Source organism: Hemitrygon akajei, chromosome 7, assembly GCF_048418815.1.
Source record: "Hemitrygon akajei chromosome 7, sHemAka1.3, whole genome shotgun sequence".
NCBI classification, from domain to species: Eukaryota; Metazoa; Chordata; class Chondrichthyes; order Myliobatiformes; family Dasyatidae; genus Hemitrygon; species Hemitrygon akajei.
Genome location: NC_133130.1, coordinates 6,784,271 through 6,791,048, shown reverse-complemented (window position 1 = coordinate 6,791,048; position 6,778 = coordinate 6,784,271).

Sequence of the window (6,778 nt, the reverse complement as noted above, 5' to 3'; positions counted from 1 at the left end):
ACCCTCCCCCCACCTCTCCCCCTCACCTCTACCGCTCCCCTCCACCCCTCTCCCCCTTCCCATCACCTCCACCCTTCCCCTCCCCATCACCCCTCTTCCCCCTCCACCCCTCTCCACCATTTCCCTTCCCCTACCTGCTTCCCTTCCACCCTTCTTCCCCACCCCTCTCCCCCACTCCCCTCTACCCCTCTTCTGCTCCCCCAACACCCCTCTTCCCCCCCGCTTCCTCTCCACCCCTCCTCCCCTCTTCCTCCATCCCATCCACCCCTCTTCCATCTCCCTCTTTCCATTCCTTCCCCACCCCTCCCCCTTCCACATCTCCATCTCCAATACCCCTCCCTCCCTGTCCCACCCCACCCCACCCCTCCACCTCTCGCCCCCTCCTGCCTCTCTCTCTCTCTCTCTCTCTCTCAACACAAGATGCACAGTACAGTACATATAACACACACATAACACAAAGTAATATCACCGGGTAAAGATAGTTTTAATTGGAACCGCGACCCTTAAGATTGTTTAAGTGATAGGCAGCAATTTGCTCCTCGCCGTTGAATGAGCCACATTTCAGACACACAGTACACTGGGGTGAGAGTGAGAGAGAGAGATGGGGGGGAGCGAGAGAGAGAGCCCTTCCTTCCCACATAGCCCTCTTAAGTACCTGTCTAAGAATCTGTTTTACGTCCCTAACGTATCTGACTCAACTGCCAGATTGGGCGTGCCACCGCTCTATGTGTAAAATTCATAACTTTGACATCTCCCTTAAACTTACCAAAAAAGGATGGATGCCCTCTGGTATTGGCTCTGCCTTTCATAATCTTCTACATCTCTTATTACGACACCTCTCATCCACCTCCTTTCAAAGAAATAAACCCTAGCTCATAAGACATGCTCTGTAATCCCAATACATCTCGGCAACCTCTCTAAAGCTTCCACATCCTTCCTATGATGAGGCAAACAGAACAGAACACAATGCTCTAAGTGTGCTCCAACCAGAGGTGCTGGAGGAACTCAGCAGGTCAGACAGCTGCTATGGAAAGGAATAAGCAAACAACGTTTCAACTGAAACCCTTCATCAGGACTGGAAAGGTAGGGGACAGAAGCCAGATAAAAGGAGAGGGGAGGGGAGGAGGAGTACAAGCTGGCAGCTGACAGATGAACCAGGTGAGTGGGATAATATGAGAAGCTGGACGGTGATAGGTGAAAGATGCAAAGGTCTGAAGAAGGAGAATCTGATGAGAGAGAAGGGGCCCATGGAAGAAAGGGAAGCAGGAGGTGATGGGCAGGTGACGGGGGGTGGGGGGGTAAGAAATGGTGAATGGAAAAAGAGAGAAGGGGAGACAGGAGAAAGTAAAGGAATTTGGAGAAATCAATGTTCAAGTTGGAGGCTACCCAGATAGAAAATGAGGTGTTGCCTCTCCAACCTGAGTATGATCTTATCATGGTAGTAGAGGAGGCCATGGATAGAATTGTAAGAATGGAAATGAGAAGTCGAATTGAAATGGATAGCCACTGGCAGATCTATCTAGGTAACCTCCAATCTGAAGGCATGAGCACCGATTTCTCTAACTTCCAGTAATTTATCTACCCTCCGCATTCTCTATTTTCCATTCCCCACTTCATCCTTTTCAATTGCCAACCACCTCCACCCGGTTTTCCTCTTCCTTTTTTCCATTGTCCACTCTCCTCTCCTATTAGATTCCTTCTTCTTCAGCCCTTAACCTCTTTCACCTATCCCCTCCCAGCTTCTTACTTCATCCCTCCTCCCCCAACAACACAGCTTCTCCCTCATCTGGTCTCTCCCAGCTTGTACTCTTCCCCATCCTCCCATCTTCTCATTCTGGATTCTGTCCCTTACTTTTCGGTCATGTTAAAGTGTTTCAGCCAGAATTGTCAACTGACAATTCCTCTCCATAGATGCTGTCTGATTTGCTGAGTTCTTCGATGATTTTGTGTGTGTTGTTCTGGATTTTTACGATCTGCAGAATCTCTTGTGTTTAATGACTAACTAGAGATCTATAAAGCTGCAACATTGCCTCGCAGCTCTTGAACTCCATCCTCTGACTAATGACCACAAACATAAGACATAGGAGCACAATTAGACTATTCAGCCCATCGAGTCTGCTCTCAATTCCATCATGGCTGATTTATTATCATTCTCAAACCCATTCTCCTGCCTTCTCCCCATAACCTTAGACACCCTTACTAATCAAGAACCAATTAGCATCCACTTTAAATATACTCAATGACTTGACCTCCACAGGTGTCTGTGGCAATGAATTCCATAGATTCACCACCTTCTGCCTAAAAAAATTCCTCCTCATTTCCATTCTAAATGGATGTCCTAACATTCAGAAGCCATACCCTTTTGTACTCGACTCCCCTACTATTGTAAACATCTTCTCTGATCTATCAAGGCCTTTCAGTATTCGATAAGTTTCAATGAGATCCCACCCCATTCTTCTAAACTCCAGTGAGTACAGGTCCAGAGCCATTAAAGGCTCCTCATACATTAACCCTTTCACTCCCAAAATCAATCTTGTGAACCTCCTCTGGACCCTCCCCAATGCCAGCACATCCTTTCTCAGATAAGGGGCCCGAAACTGCTGGCAATACAGAATACTTCTGATTCTCTTGTGAGTTTTAGAATATCTTCTGAAATGTGCTCACTGGGACTTGCTCTGTCGTTTCTGTCTATAACTTTGTATTTGTGGCAAAGGTGAAGTTGCATTCAACAAAGAAAATATTCCATATTTGTGATACATTTCATGAAGATTGAGACACAGGATGGAGAGAGAGAGTCCTCTGACAGATTAACAAGCCTTGGAGAAATGGTGAAAATCTTTATAAAGACAGATACCCTGTATAATACACCCCGAGGCTGCTTTATCTACTTTGTTCAAGATTCAAGTTTGTTTAATGTCATTTCCAGTCTACAAGTGTAAAGGAGAACAAAACAATGGAGCACAAAAACATAACAAAAAAAAATTAAAAACCCAATAAATATAAATACATAAGATAGTTTATATACATAGATTAGTTGTACGTCCATAAACTGATGCTAGGCACAGGAGTGTGTGTGCAGAAAGAGACACTGACGAGAAAAGATAAATTAGATGGATAGATGAAGACCATGACGCCTTCTTAACAACCCTATCAACTTGCACGGCAACTCGGAAGGAACTATACACTTGGATCCCAAGATCCCTTTGTTTCTCCACATCGCTAATTAGATGGCCATCTCACATATCTCACGAAAGGGCTTTATTTGATTTATCCATCTGGGAGCAAGTAGGAGCCGCAGTCACCGCGGCATTTTCTCTAACCTCTGAGCTTAACACGCGCGGGCAATTTCAACCGGTTTCAACAGAATTTGACAGACATTTGAGATCTCACCCACAAAGGAAAGTATAGCAGGCTGCTGTCTCCCCGGCGCTGAATAAACCTTCACAAACTGCAGAGATCTCTGTTCACCGTGGACGGGTATTCTCGCTGCGTTTCGTCACGATTATTAGCATTTCAAGCTGGCGACGGCTCGTAGGACCAAACGAAAAATAAAGCGTCGTCCACTGGCTCTTAAGGTTACAGCGACAGCAGCTGAAACGGAAAATGAAAGAATCGTGTGTTTGATAAGTTGCGGTAAACTGTGAGAGAGGTATCGAGTCTGTCCAAAACAAAACACACACCGCCCCCAACAGCCCGACGATTTTATTTCCCCATTTTCCAAGATTTGATGACACGTCGGTTCAAATGAAGAGTCTTGACCCCCAAACGTCGACTCTTTATTCCTTTCCATGGATGCTGCCTGACCTGCTGAGTTCCTACTGCGTTTTGTGTGCGTAAATCCTGGTGCAGGATTCCCTAAAGATTAACTTGCAATTGAACCAGTAGTAAGGAAGGCAACAGCAATGTCAGCATTCATTTCGAGAGGACGAGGGTATAAAAGCAAGTCTATGTACCTAAGGCTTTACAAGGCATCAGCCAGACTCCTTTTGGAGCAATAAGAGCAGTTTTGGGCCACTGTTCTAACAAAAGGTATGCTAGTACCCGGAGAGGGTCCAGAGGAGAGAATGATGCCAGGAAAGAAGGGGTTAACATATGAGGAGCGCTTGATAGCTCTGGGCCTGTACTCTCTATAGATGAGAAGAAGGAGAGGAGATCTCATTGTAACCTGTCAAACTTCATAAAGCCCAGACAGAGTGGATGTGAGCAGAGTCTAGGACTGGAATGGCACAGGTTCAGAATAGAAGGGTGTCGCTTTAGAATGGTGACTAGAAGGAATTTCTTCAGCCAGAGAATAGGACTCTATTCAAGAACTTGTTAAGTAAGACCTAATCCAATTAGGAGCAAATCAAAGCAGAGATACTCCTCATTATGTCAGAGTGGAGGGTGGTTAGAGGAGGTGGCAGGGTAACAGGGATTTATCTGGAGATGGGGTATCAAAACACTGAGATGTGATTGGCAACAACATCTTCTCCCCAATTGCCATCCGCACAGTTGCACCACAAGGCTGTGTGCCTAGCCCTGTTAGCCACAGAATGCTGTGGTGGCCAGAAGTCATTGGGTATGTTTAAAGTGGAGGCTGAGTGGTCTTGATTATAAGGAAGCTGAAGGTTGTGGGGAGAAGGCAGGAGAATGTGGTTGAGAGGGATAATAAATGGCAGGCCGACTTAATGGGCCAAATGGCACATTTTGCTCATATCCATAGGGGTATATATGAATAATGATTTAATTCACTCCCTGAAAACCCACAGATCTGTGAAGATGCATATCAACTTCTGAATAAATGTCTCATCTCCACCCACTCATCATCAACTCAATAATAAGTATACTACTTCGGATATTCACAGGGATTGCCATGGAGACCAGGCTACTGGCACTGAGCATAGGTCCATGGTGCAGAAGGGAAAGAGGAGAGGAGCGGAGTGGTAGTGACAGGGGACTCAATAGTCAGGAGATTCTGTGGATGTGAACAGGACACCTGAATGATGTGTTGCTTCCCAGGTGCCAGGATCAGGCACATCTTGGATTATGTTTACAGCGTGTTGGAAGGGGAAGGAGAGCAGCCCTCTGGAACATATCAGTAACAATGACATAGGAAGGAAAAGAAGTACTGAAGAGAGAATTTGGAGTGCTCAAAGGTTTTCAAAGGTCAAGTTTAATATCAGAGAAATGTATACAATATACATCCTGAAATATTTTTTCTTCACAAAACATCCATGAAAACCGAGAAGTGCCCCAAAGAATGAATGACAATTAAATGTGAGAACCCCAAGGTCCCCCCAGCTCCCCCCTCCCGTGTGTAAGCAGCAGCAAGCAATGATCCCCCTACCCCCACCAGCAAAGATAAACCCACACTGGTACAATCACCAAGCCAAGCATGTGCTAAGCAATAGCAACGACACAGACCAAAGTTGCCACACAAGCTTCGCATTTCATCCAAAATTCGACAACCCACAGGTTCTCTCTCTCTCTCCCTGGCAAGGGAGAGGGAGGTATCCACCCATTTTCACAGCAAGTGGGAGACATAAACCAGCAAGCTAGGTAGAAAGCTGAGAAGTAGGACCTCCAGAGTGCTAATTTCTGGATTGCTACCTGTGCTACGTGTCAGTGAAGGTAGAAATAGGATGATTTGGTTGATTATTATGTGGCCTAGAACCCGGTGCAGGAGGCAGAGCTTCAGGTTCCTGGATCATTGGGATTTCTTCTTGAGGAGGTATGATCTATACAAAAGGGACGGATTGCATCTGAACCAAAGGACCAATATTCTCATAGGCGGAGCTGTTGGGGAGGGGTTAAACCAATTTGGCAGGGGGGTGGGAACTGGAGTGAAGGGACTCAGGATAAGATGTATGGTTAAAAAAAGGAAAGATAGGGTGCAGTGAGACTGTCAAGAAGGGCTGGCAGGGTGAGAATCAGTGCATTAGGGATGCTGAATCAAAAATGGTAGCAAATGCAGTACTCAAAGTGTTATACAGTATCTCAATGCATAGAGCAGGGGTGTCAAACTCATTTTAGGTCACGGGCCGAATTGAGCAAAATGCAGCTTCATGCGGGCCGGATCAGTCGGACGCGTGCGAACACAGCTTTCATTGCCTCCGTTTTTTCAGCCTGCTCTCATGTGTCTCAGTCTCTGCTATAACTACAAAGTGTTTCACTTTACAAATTCCATTTCTTATGAAGAAGACTGCCAAATAAACACTAAAAACCCTGAAAACCTGGTACCTGAATAAACTCAGCATTAGCCATATCATACGCCATAGGCGCTTCGATTACTGGGGCCAGCTTTAATAGTAATTAGATATTATCTCGCGGGCCAAAGATAATTCCACCACGGGCCTTGAGTTTGACATATATGGCATAGAGTATAAGAAATAAGATGGCTGATCTTGTAGCAATTTTACAGGTTTCTGGTAATGATATTGTGGCCATCATTGAATCATGGCTGAGGGATGGTTGTAGTTGGCAGCTGGATATCCAAGGTTACACGTTGTATCGGAGGGAGAGCAAGGTAGGCAGAGGGGGTGGCATGGCTCTGCTGGTAAAGAATGGCACCAAATCAGTCAAAAAAAAAGCAATGTTACGATCATCATGGGAAAATTTAACATGCAGACAGATTGGAAAAATCAGGTTGGTAATTGACACCAAGATGGCTTTTTAGATCAGTTTTTTGTTGAGTCGATTAGGAGATCAGTGGTACTGGATTGGGTGCTTATATAATGAACCAGAGGAACCCTTTTAAAGAAACCCTTAGGAGTGTGATCACAATATGAATGACTTCAAT